The sequence below is a fragment of the Meriones unguiculatus genome, chromosome 9, assembly GCF_030254825.1.
Source record: "Meriones unguiculatus strain TT.TT164.6M chromosome 9, Bangor_MerUng_6.1, whole genome shotgun sequence".
NCBI classification, from domain to species: Eukaryota; Metazoa; Chordata; class Mammalia; order Rodentia; family Muridae; genus Meriones; species Meriones unguiculatus.
Genome location: NC_083357.1, coordinates 79,416,110 through 79,429,267, shown reverse-complemented (window position 1 = coordinate 79,429,267; position 13,158 = coordinate 79,416,110). Strand labels below are relative to the sequence as shown.

At 38.9% G+C, this 13,158-nt stretch overlaps 1 non-coding gene across 1 annotated transcript; it reads left to right on the top strand.

Moving 5' to 3' along the window:
* Nucleotides 1–841: 841 nt before the first annotated feature.
* LOC132656749 (U6 spliceosomal RNA) lies at nt 842–948 on the top strand. Its single transcript, XR_009594442.1, has one exon. It is a non-coding gene; the product is annotated as a U6 spliceosomal RNA (small nuclear RNA).
* Nucleotides 949–13,158: the final 12,210 nt, after the last annotated feature.

Sequence of the window (13,158 nt, the reverse complement as noted above, 5' to 3'; positions counted from 1 at the left end):
CTAACAGGAACTCAATGGCAGGCTCTTTGACCTCCCCACCCCCAAGGGAGGAACAGTCCTGCTAGGCCAGAGAGGAGGACTTTGCAGCCAGCTCTGAAGATACCTGATAAAACAGGATCAGATGAAAGGGGAAGAGGTCCTCCCCAATCTGTGGAGTTGGAAAGGGGCAGGGAGGAGATGAGGGAGGGAGGGTGAAATTAGGAGGGAATGAGGGAGTGGGTTACAGCTGGGATACAGAGTTAATAAAATGTAACTAATAATAAAATAAATAAAATTAAATTAAAAAAAGAAAACCCAAAAAAGCAAGCATACAAAAAAAATTTTTTTAAAGCAAGCATGCAAATAAGGCAAAAAAAAATGAGACAGTTTTTCTAGAACATATATACTTATTGTATTTTCTAAACAATTTAATTAAAATGAATGTAAATGATTCCTTTAAAAAAATAATGTTTTGTCCAGACTCTTTCTCCCTCAAATACTAAACTTATTAGTTTTTGGTCTTGCTCATATTATCCAGACTTTCATGAGAAACTGTATAATCATCTTTTTTCACAAGGACAAAAAAGGAGGAAACAATGTGTAGACACCTCTGTAGACAAAATTTTACCTCTGTTTCCATTTCTGCTATTCGTGTTTATTATATGGTAAATTAGAAGACATGGGAGCTTTTAAGAAATGTTTTTCAGACTTTGTAGGTTTGGAGTATTTTTATGTAACTTTATTTAGTTAGTTAGTTAGTTTTAAAAAATATTTTTATTTTAATTTTTATTAATTACGCTTTATTCATATTGAATCTCCCCTGTAGCTCCCTCCCTCCTAATAGACAAAGATTTGACTTTTGGTGCTTGCTTTGGCAGAACATATACTAAAATTGGAAAGATGCAGAGAAGATTAGCATGGCCCCTGCACAAGGATGACATGCAAATTTGTGAACGATTCCATATTTTTTGCAGTCACTCCTGATGAGACTTAATAGACTAGGATCAGAAGGAAGGAAAAGAAGACCTCCGCTATCAGTGGACTTGGGGAGGAGCACTCATGCAGAGGGGGAGAAAGGGAAGGATTGGGACCGGAGAAGGGAAGGAACCACAGGGGAAAACAAAGTGAATAAAGTGTAATTAATAAAGAAAGGCAAAGAGGATGGACATCAGAAGAAGAAGAAAACAGGAAACAACCTAGGAACCTACCACAGAGGGCCTCTGAAAGCCTCTGCCCTTCAGACTATCAAAGCAGATGCTGAGCCTGATGGGCAACTGTTGGGCAGAGTGAATGGAATTTTAGGTAAGAACTGGGAAATAGTAAGAGCTGGAGAGGACAGGGTCTCCACAAGGAGAGCAACAGAACAAGAGAATTTGAACACAGGGAACTTCCCAGAGACTCATACTCCAACCAAGGACTATTCATGGAGGTAACCCAGAACCCCTGCACAGATGTAGCCCAGGGCAGTCCAGAGTCCAATTGGGTTGCATAGTAATGTGAAGAGGGACTGCCTCTGACATAATCTGATTGGCCTGCTCTTTGATCACCTCCCTCTGGCGGGGAGCAGCCTTACCAGGCCATAGTAGAGGATAATGCAGCCACTTTTGATGTGAACTGACAGACTAAGATCAGAAAGGAGAGGAGAACCTCCCCTATTAGTGGACTTGGGGAGTGGCATGCAAGCAGAGGGAGGAGGGAGGGGCTTATGGGGGGATACAGAATGAATAAAGTATAATTGATGAAAAATTAAAAAAAAGGGAAAAAATAATTTAAGAACCTTAAATGACTTTCAAAAGTGGAGGAAAACATGGAGTTAGTCAATTGGCATGGAGTACGTCTCGCCCCTGGGGGCAATGGTCTCCTGAACCTACTCAGAGCTCGGACACCACCACTGCTAGTTCTAGAACTGACACAGGATGTTCCAACGAGGGGGTTAAGGCTTCTCATAATATTTCCTATAAGCCCACACCTGTTTGTCTATATCCCCCATTTTTATTCATTATTAGCCAGATAGAGCCAAGTAATTGTGGTAATGATACTTGCTTTTTTGCCCAATGCTGGAATGCTAGTAAATTTAGGTATGCCCTGGTTACTCGCATGCCTCACTGCGTGCCTGTGCCCGTTGATGCCCCTCACGCTATGACTCTCTTCAGACAGAAAAGGGATCTTGGAACTACAGCCACCATTGTTACTACCATCTCATTGGCGGCTGTTGGAGCTACCACCGGGGCATTAGCCATGAGTCATACTGGGCAGACTGCTCAGACCCTGAACAATCATTTAGCCAATGTAGCTCATGCCTTAGTTGTACATAAAGGAATTAATGCTCAACTAAAAGGAAGCTTGATGGTGTTCAATCAGAGGAGTGACCTCGTGCAGGAGCAAATTGGTACCCTATGGCAAATCGCTCAACTTGGCTGTCAATGAAAATATGCTGGACTTTGAGTCACTAGCATATAACATGAGAATTTTTCCTGTGCTGCAAAACTGTCTAAACAATTGTCGAGCTATATTTTAGGTAATTGGACTGGAGAATTCGATACTACGATGGAACAGCTGAGAGTGGCCATTGTCACAGTAAATTCTACCAGAGTGGACGCAGGACTAGCCACAGGATTATCACCATGAATTGCTGCAGCCATGAATCATGGGCGGGCATGGGAGCGTTAGCAGGCCTTCTGGTGTTGGTCTCCTTGGTTTGCCTGTGATATATATGCAAGATTAGAGTCTCACAACAGTGTGATGCAGCCATGATCATTCAGGCCTTTACAGCCATTGAAGCAGGACATTCTCCCCAAGCATGGTTGGATACCATAAAAAGCATGTTATGCTCAGGATGCGATGCTAAGCACTGCACTCAGGGTCAGCCGCCTTAGACCCAGAGAAGAGCATGTCTGGTTGCATGCGGGTTGATGCCCCAGGTCCCGCCTCTGAGAAAAAGGTATCAGATGGGTCTGATGCTCTTTGGGTGGATGACACCTAAATGAACATCGGTACAAAGTCCCAATTTATTTCTAATATCAGAGATCAGACCTCTACTCTTGCCTGATGCGTCTAAAACAAAAAGGGGGAACTGTAGAGAGCTGCGGAATGATGTGCCTTAAAGATGGAGCTGGTTTCTGCCTTCCACCTTCCCGATGGTGAGTGCTCTCTGTCACGAACAACTCCACATTTGGCTAAGGCTGAGGATCTGGCTTGCTTCCATGTATGTGGACCTATCTGCATTGCCCACGTGGCACGCCTGGGTTGGCTACCCAGAGGCTATTTAAGCTGTGGGCTGGCTTTCCCCAGGGTCCGAGGATTGTTCAAGGTTCCAGAATAAACTGCATTGAAAAAAAAAAAAAAGATCAGGCTGTATGCAAGCCTGTGAGCACTTTAATTAGCAGTGACTGATATGGGTGGTGCCATCCCTGGGCTGGTGGCCCTGGGTTCTGTACGAAAGCAGGCAGAACAGCCCATGTGGAGCAAGCCAGTGAGCAGCACCCCTCCGTGGCCTCTGCATCAGCTCCTGCCTCAGGTTCCTGCCCTTTTGGAGTTCCTGTCCTGGCTTCCTTCAGTGATGGGCTATAATGTGAAAGTGTAGATGAATAAACCCTTTCCTCCCCCCCCAAAAAAAAGATATGACATTTGCTTATAGTGCTACCTGGGCAAGCCCACTTTCTGTCCTATTCCCCTGCTCCTCTTTTTAAAGTGACGGCAAAGCAATATTTTGCAAGGCACATATGTCAGAGCTGCTGGAGATTAGATTGGGCTATGAAGTGTAGAAGTTTGATGATACTTCTTGAGAAAGTGATTCCAATTTCCCTCTCTCTCTCTCACACACACACACATTCAGCACTAAGATCATATTTTCCTTGCACACACTTGAACTAAAATTCTAAGCACTTATGGTTCATCCAAATGTCACACATTAGAAAGAGAGCTTTGGCTTTGTCTATAAATTGGATGGCTATGGACATTGCTTATGTATAGAAACCCAGATTTCTCCCACTGTAGTGCTTTCTCAATTGTATGTAGGAATGTCAGAAATTTATAGTATTATACCCTTCTCTGGATTACAATGTCTCACTCTAATACTGCATGAAATGTCAGTCCCAGTTTCCTCTATTTTTTTTTTACATATTTTAGTCTCTTCTTTATATCTTATTCATGATCATGTTATGGGAATGATAAAAGTTACCAATCCTTTATTTAAATTAGTCAAGCAAGTAATGAAGTACTAAAGAATGAAAGAAAACATAAATTCCTCAGAAGAGTTAACAAATACTATTATTATATTTACATCATGAAGATCATGCGTTAGCCAAATGTTTCAGCTCTCCATGGCTTGCTTTATATCACTAGATCATATAGAACCTACTAGACAAGTCATTGAGAATTTCTGCATATTCCTCTTCATGGTTTTTAGATAGAAAATCTAGCAGTGCGGTAATTCACATATTGTAGATATTCAAACTGAAAGACTAGATGAAACTGAGCAGCTCCTGTTGTGGTATAGTACATTTAATCAGACAGCCAGGTCCATAAAACTGATACTGCAAATTAGTTCCAAGTGGCTTTTCCAGACTGCAGCGAAGAAGCACTCAATATCTGATAATGTCTGATAATGACATTTAACACACATGCACAGATAGACACACAGAGACATAAAGACACACACACACACACATAGGCACAAGCACAGAGAATGACACATTCTTAAGGAAACAGGCAATGCAGCAGCTTTCCGGTCATGCTCTATTAAGAAACACATGCTTTTTTGTTCAATAAGGCTCAGTTCATTTAACTCAGATAAAAGAACTGTGATAGTTCATCTAATGACCCTACTTCCCATGAATGGTTTAGAGGCAAGCTCACTAGCGTGATTCTTTCCTTTGTTCTTTTCCATTCCCTCTCTCTCTCTCTCTCTCTCTCTCTCTCTCTCTCTCTCTTTTAAAGCAAGAAAACTTAAATTATGTGTAAAGAGTTATGTTTTTCTACCTATAATTTCTCAGTGGTCAAATATTATAGAAACACTATAACTGAGAAAAATTCTCAAAATAGGAATATTGGCAGAAACTATTCCAAACTTGGAAAGAATATTTAGGGAAACCTATAATTCAAATTTGTACAAGGTGGAATGTTTGTGTGCTTTGTGATCAACTTCAGCTTTTATTACACAAAGAGATTTAATTTCAATAATTCACATCACTCCTGGAACTTCCTAAATATACTGTCTTCCATAATGTTTTATTCAAATTTGTTTTATACAATATATTTCAATCATATTTTGCCTCTTTTCAAAATTTTTACAGATCCTTCTTTTCTGTCAACCAATGTCATGTTTTCCTCTGAAACAACAAGAAAAGACCAATAAAAATTTAAATTAAAACACACAAAACAAAATAATAAATAAATAAAAGGACAAAAAGCACTATAATAACAACAAAAAATAGCCAACAACAACCAAAAAAGTATGGAGTCCATTTTGTTTTCGCAAGCTACCAGTCTTGTAGTGTGTGGAAGACTCTGTATTTTTGGTGTCACAAACTGCTTCTGGTTCTGACACTCTTTCTGCCTCTCCTCTACATAGATCATTGAGTCTTGAAATAAGGGGTTTGATGAAGACATTCTAGTTAGGACTGAATGCCCCCAGTTCTTTTATGCTCTGCACATTATCCAGTTGTGGGTCCTTTTGATAATTATCATCTACTGCAAGAATAAGCTTTTCTGATGTATACTGAGGAAGACATTGATCTATGGTTATAGTAATATGTAATTGAGTCATTTTATTGCTATTTTTGTTTGGCATAATAATTTTAGTACCAGTTACTCTAGGCCCCTGACCTAACTTATCTCTGGTTCTTATCTACTGTGGTAGTATGTGGTATGGGTTCCCTATCAAGTAGGTGACTTTAATCCAATAAAAAGTGGTTGCTTACTTCAAAACATTTGCTCTACCTATGTAACAATATATCTTAAGTCAGATCTCTGTTATAGGTCAAAGTTCATAACTAAGTGATATTATCTTTCTCATCTGAAAGTGCACACAGTACTTACCAGCACTATGAACACTTGTTAGTAGTGGTAAAACTTCTCCTTGGGTATCAGCTTGACTTATCAATGTTTAATAGGGCCTTATAATCAACCTGGTATGTTTGGGAGATTGCCAGGAACAGTTTGAACAATAACTCAACAAAATTTAACCCATTTCTGCCAATGGAATTTTACTTGGCAATGTAAATTTCAGATGTTGTCCCCTGCACTAAATCTCAACTTTATTTGCGTTCTTTCTATGTGTGTATAGATTTCAGGAAGCTTCTACAGTAGTAAGTCTCCATACAATTATTTTATTAAATTTTTATTTTTATATTAATTACTGTTTATTTACTTTTTATTCCAACTTTAGCCCCCTCTTTCATTCCCTCCCAATCTCACACTCCCTTCCCCATCTCCTCCCATGCCCATCTCCATGTCCACTGATAGAGGAGGTCTTCCTCCCCTTCCATGGAATTTTTAAAAGGCTTTTAGTATTAGTTAGGTTGTCCTACATTCTTTCCTTTGCTCTGTAATACTGTATCCTTCTGCGTTTATTCCTCTTCTTCTAATTTTTCTTTTATTTTTTTTCATACCACTATATTTTGTTTCCCATTTCGTGGAAGAGTCACTCCTCCCAAATGTTTCCTTACTAGCTACCTAATTCTTGTGATTTTTCCAACAAACCATGCAAATCTAGAGCTTAAAACCTGACATCAACATATAAGAGGAAATATTTGTTCTTTCCAGGCTGTGTTCCCGCAAACAGAATGTCTGTCTCTAGTACCATCCATTTACCAGCAAGTTTAATGGCTCATTTCTTTTAATCTCTGAGTAATATTTTATTGTGCAAACGAAGCACATTTTCATTATCTACACTATTAATAACCTTTCAATCTATCTCATTCCAATATTTAAAACTTTATTCTTTATCTTTTATATTCTTACGTACTAAACTACATTTTCAAACTATAAGAGTCCTCAGTACCTACAGCACTTGTAGCAGAAACAGAAGGCATGAAGACAAGAGATTAGATTCTCAGAACCCAATTTAAACAGAAGGTGAGTACAGAGAATTTCTAGAATTCCTGTGCTGTGCAGGGATGGATAGGACATTTGGGGAAAGCTGCCTAGCCAGACTAGTTATATCTGTGTGCTCTCTATTCCCAGAGAATAAGGTGGAAAGCAGTAGAAGAAGAATCCTGAAATTGGCTATGGTCATCTACATGCACAGGATCACATGTGCATGTATACCTGCCTACGCATACCTGTGAAGATGCATAATTATAATAGTAAGAAAAAATAAAATAGACAATGCCTGTAATAGGAGTACAGAGAGCTCACGGACAGCTTAGGTGACATTAATTTTGACCCAGTTTCAAATAAACAACAAAAGGGAGCAGAAACAAAGCCTGGGGATCTGTTTCAAATGTTAAGAGCATTGATGGCTCTTTCAGAGAATATGGTCTGAGTCTGCAGAACTCACATTCTGTTCACAACTAACTTTAACTCCAGTGGTAGCTGGTCTGAAAACTTGTTATCATGGTAGTACATGTACATGGTACACATTCATACATAAAGTCAAACACATACGCTTATAATAAGAATATAAAATAATTTTAGAGAGAACAAATGTCATAGAAGAAATTTGAGTGACATTGCAAAGAAAACTTAAATGAGAGCACACTGTATAACCAAGTTCACTAAATATGTTTGCTTAAATGCATTTATTACTAGAATTTATTGATCATTTTCACATCTACATAATAAGATGTTCTATAGAATTCATTTTGTTGAATGTTATTCTTATGCTTAAAATTTATTTAACTATATGTAAAAGTTTGAAGATATAGTTAATCCTACAAAAAACAAATTACAGATTCAATGCAATTCCCGTCAGCAAACACAATTATTTACAGACATTGAAAGAACAATTCTCAATTTCATATGAAAAAACAAACAAACAGACAAACAAAAACAGAATAGATAAAACAATCCTGTACTACGCTGTTGTGAGACTCTAATCTTGCATATATACCACAGGCAAACCAAGGAGACCAACACCAGAAGGCCTGCTAACGCTCCCATGCCCGCCCATTTCTTCAGATGATTCATGGCTGCAGCAATCCATGGTGATAATCCTGTGGCTAGTCCTGCGTCCACTCTGGTAGAATTTACTGTGATAATGGCCACTCTCAGCTGCTCCACCGTAGTATCGAATTCTCCAGTGCAATTACCTAAAATATAGCTAGACAATTGTTTAGACAGATTTGCAGCACAGGAAAAATTCTCATGTTGTATGCTAGTGACACAAAGTCCAGCAGACTTTCCTTGACAGCCCGATTGAGTCATTTGCCATAGGGTATCAATTTGCTCCTGCACGAGGTCAATCCTCTGATTGAACACCATCAAGCAGCCATGATCATTCAGGCCTTTACAGCCATTGAAGCAGGACAGTCTCCCCAAGCATGGTTGGATACCATAAATAGCTAAAATGATACGCTCAGGATGCGAGGCTAAGCACTGCACTCAGGGTCAGCCGCTTTGGACCCAGAGAAGAGCATGTCTGATTGCATGCGGGTTGATGCCCCAGATCCCGCCTCTGAGAAAAAGGTATCAGACGGGTCTGATGCTCTTTGGGTGAATGACACCTAAATGAATATCAGTACAAAGTCCCAATTTATTTCTAATATCAGAGATCAGACCCCTACTCTTGCCTGATGCGTCTAAAACAAAAAGGGGGAACTGTAGAGAGCTTCGGAATGCTGCACCTAAAGATGGAGCTGGTTTCCGCCTTCCACCTTCCCGATGGTGAGTGCTCTCTGTCACGAAGAATTCCACATTTGGCTAAGGCCGAAGATCTGGCTTGCTTCCATGTATGTGGACCTATCTGCATTGCCCACGTGGCACACTGGGGTTGGCTACCCAGAGGCTATTTAAGCTGTGGCCTGGCTTTCCCCAGGGTCAGATGATTGTTCAAGGTTCCTGAATAAACTGCATTGAAAAAAAAAAAAGAGGGCAAGACATATCTCCCAATTAATTTTTGTGCTAATTTTATATTGAAATAATATAATAAATATATTGGTAAATAAACAAAAAAGAAACAATCCTGTACAATAAAAGATTTTCTGGTGGTATCTATCCCAGATCTCAAGATGTTCTATAGAACTACAGTAACTAAACCAACATAGCACTGGCATAGAAACCAACTAGTGGATCAAAAAAATCAAATCGAATATTCAGAAATAAACTCACACACCTAAGGATATTGATTTCTTGACGAAGAAGACAAAATTGTACAAAGGAAAAAAGAAAAGAAAAAAAGACAATACCTTCAGCAAATACTGTTGGTCTAACTTGATGCCTATATGTATAAAAATGAAAATAGATCCATATTTATCACCCTACATAAAACTAAAGTCCAAGTGGATCAAAGACCTCAACATAAAACCAGAAACACTAAATCTGTTAGAAGAAAAAGTGGGGAACAGCCTAGAACTCATTGGCACAGGAGACAACTTCCTGAACAGAACACCAACAGCACAGGCTCTAAAATCAACAATCAATAAATGGGATCGTGTGAAACTGAAAAGCTTCTATAAAGAAAATAACACTCTCAACACAACAAAATGACAGTCTATAGACTGGGAAAAGATCTTCACCAACCCTGCTTCTGACAGAAAGCTAATATCCAGAATATATATATATATATATATATATATATATATATATATATATATGAAGAAGGTAAACATCAAAAACCAAGATATCAAATTCAAAAATGGGATACAGGGCTAAACAGAATTCTCAACAGAGGAATATAGATTGACAGAGAAATACTTACATTTTCCAAGTCCTTAGTCATCCGGGAAATGCAAATCAAAATGACTCTGAGATTCCATCTCAGAATGGTTAAGATAAAATGGTTAAGATTACCTATCAGAATAGTTAAGATAAAAAACTTAAGTGACAACACATGCTGGAGAGGTTGTGGAGAAAGGATAAACTAACTCCATTTCTGGGGAAAATGTAAACTTTTCCAAACATTTTAAAAATCAATCTTTATGGGTGACCTTTGGGCAGAGTGCAGGGAATCTTATGAAAGAAGTGGGAAACATAAGATCTGGAGAGGACAGGAACTCCACAAGGAAAGCAACAGAACTAAAAAATCTGAGCACAGGGGTCTTTTCCTGAGACTGATACTCCAACCAAGGACTATGCATGGAGATAACCTAAGACCCCTGCACAGAGGTAGCCCATGGCAGTTCAGTATCCAAGTGGGTTCCATTGTAATAGGAACAGGGACTGTCTCTGACATAAACTGATTGGCCTGCTCTTTAATTACCTCCCCCTGAGGGGGAAGCAGCATTACCAGGCCACAGAAGAAAACAATGCAGCCACTCCTGATGAGACCTAATTCACTAGGATCAGAAGGAAGGAAAAGAAGACCTCCCCTATCAGTGGACTTGGGGAGGGGCATGCATGCAGAGGGTGGAGGAAGGGAGGGATTGGGATGAAAGGAGGGAGGGAATCACAGGGGGGATACAAAGTGAGTAAAGTGTAATTAATAAAGAAAAAATGTAATAATTAATTAATTAATTAAAAAACAACAATCTGGAGCTTTCTCAGAGAAATAGGAATAGTGCTAGCTCAAGATCCAGCTATTCCACTCCTGGAAAGATGTTCAACTACAGAACAAGGACATTTCCTCACTATGTTATAGCAGCTTTATTCATAGTAGCCAGAATTTGGAAACAACCTAGATGTCCCTCAAAGGAGGAATGGATACAGAAATTTTGGTACATTTACACAATGGAATACTACAGCTGGGATACAAAATGAATAAATTGTAATTAATAAAAAAATAATTAAGAAAAAGATAAAAGACTTGTAGGGAACAGGAGCTCTACAAGGAGACCAAAAGAGCCAAAAATATGGGTTCAGGTGGTCTTGTCAGCAATTAAAAACAAGGAAATCATGAAATTTGCCCAAAAATGGTCAGAACTAGAAAAGATCATTCTGAGTGAGGTATCCCAGAAGCAGAAAAACACACATGGTATATACTCACTTATAAGTGCATATTAGACATATAATATAGGAGAAAAATACTAAAATCTGTACACCTAAAGAAGCTAAGCAAGAAGGAAGACCTTGGGTAAGATGATCACTCCTCATCAGGAAGGCAAATGGGACAGGGAAAGGAAGAGTGAGAAAACAGGGAAGAGGACAAGAGCACTACCACAGAGGGCCTCTGAAAGAGGAAGACAATGCAGCCAGTCCTGATGAGACCTGATAGGCTAGAGTCAGGTGGAAGGGGAGGAGGACCTCCCCTATCACTGGACTAGGGGAGGGGTATGGGAGGAGAAGAGGGAAGACAAGGCAGGTTGCTACAGCTGGGATACAAAATGAATAAATTGTAATTAATAAAAAAAATTAAGAAAAAAAGGCAAAAGATCTGGAGGGGACAGGAGTTCTTCAAGAAGACCAACAGAGCTAAAAAGTCTGGGCTCGAGGGGTCTTGAAGAGACTGATGAATCAACCAAGGACCATGCATGGAGAGCATCTAGACCCCTTGTTCAGCTGTATCCCATGGGCAGCTCAGTCTCCATGCAGGTTCCCTAGTAAGTGGAGAGGGACAGTCATTTTCATGAACGCTGTTGCCTGTTCTTTGATCACCTCTCCCTAGTAAGTGGAGAGGGACAGTCATTTTCATGAACGCTGTTGCCTGTTCTTTGATCACCTCTCCCTAGTAAGGTGGCCTTACTAGGCTACAGAGAAAGAGGGTCCAGGCAGTCTTGATGAGTCTTGGTAGGCTAGGATCAGATAGTAGGGGAGAAGGACCTCTCTTATCAATGGACTAAGGAGGAAAGTAGGAGGGAGGTTGTCACTGGAGGAACATGAGTGTAGGAGTTACAGTTGGGATACAAAGTGAATAAATTGTAATAAACAATAATAATAAAGAAAAATTTTAAAAGGACACAAAACTTTACAAATTACATTTTTTACTAAAGAATGAAAAGATTAGCCAAGAAGAAACACAATATACTTGAGGATTTTGTTGTTGTTGTTTGTTTTGTTTTTAAATACCAAACAGCAAGGATAGAGGAAGCATGCACATTCAGTTCATGATTTAATCTCAAATCAATTATCTGCTACCTGTTTTTGTGTGTGTTATGTGCCTTTTATTGTCTATCTGTCAGGATTATTACAAGTTAAGTGTTTATAACAAAGAAATATTAATGATAAAAGAAATTTTTTTTCTGGATCTGTCATTCTTATAAGATGGTATAATCAACCTAAAAGTAAGGCAAATTTGCCAAAAGCCTTGATGAAAATAATGCAAAATTTGCTTTGTTCACAGTGTTTGATATTTATATAAACTTGAGCATTATTTCATCCTGTCTCAATGTCATCAGAAAATGAACTGAAAGCACACGTCTTTAAATATTTACTTTTGTATGTTTTCCTGTAAGATGTTCAATCTCTGGGAGAATGTGACTTAAAAATAAATTCTGTCTTCAATCAATGGCTTGTTTATAAGACATAATCTCTGTTTACCTGTGTTGTAAGTCATAAAGATATAATTATGTCTGCTTTTCTAAGGAAGCTGATTTAGAGGTCATAAAATAACTGATAGAGTCTCTAAGAATCCATGCCTGATCCTGATGACTTCTTAACTTACACAATATTTCCATTCAAAAAATGTGGATAATCGATACATCAAAAAAAGAAATCACATATTAAAATGAATAATTTTGAACTTAGGAAATATAGCATCAAAATCCATTGCAAAGCTGAGATATTTTTTCTTTTTTTCTAAATATTAATTTTTTTAATTTTTATTAATTATAGTTATTCACTTTGTATTCCATCTGTAGCCCTTTCCCCCAACCCTCCCAATCACACCCTCCCTCCCTCTTCTTCTCCTATGCCCATCCCCAGTCCAATGACAGGGAAGTTCCTCCTCCCCTTCCTTCTGACCCTAGTCTATCAGGTCTCATCAGGACTGGCTTTTTTTGTCTTATTTTGTGTCCTGGTAAGGCTGTTCTCCCCTCAGGGGGAGGTAATCAAAGAGCCAGCCTATGAGTTCATGTCAGAGACTGTCCCTGTTCCTATTATTGGGGAACCCTCTAGGATAGATATTTTTCATTCATCACTGAAATA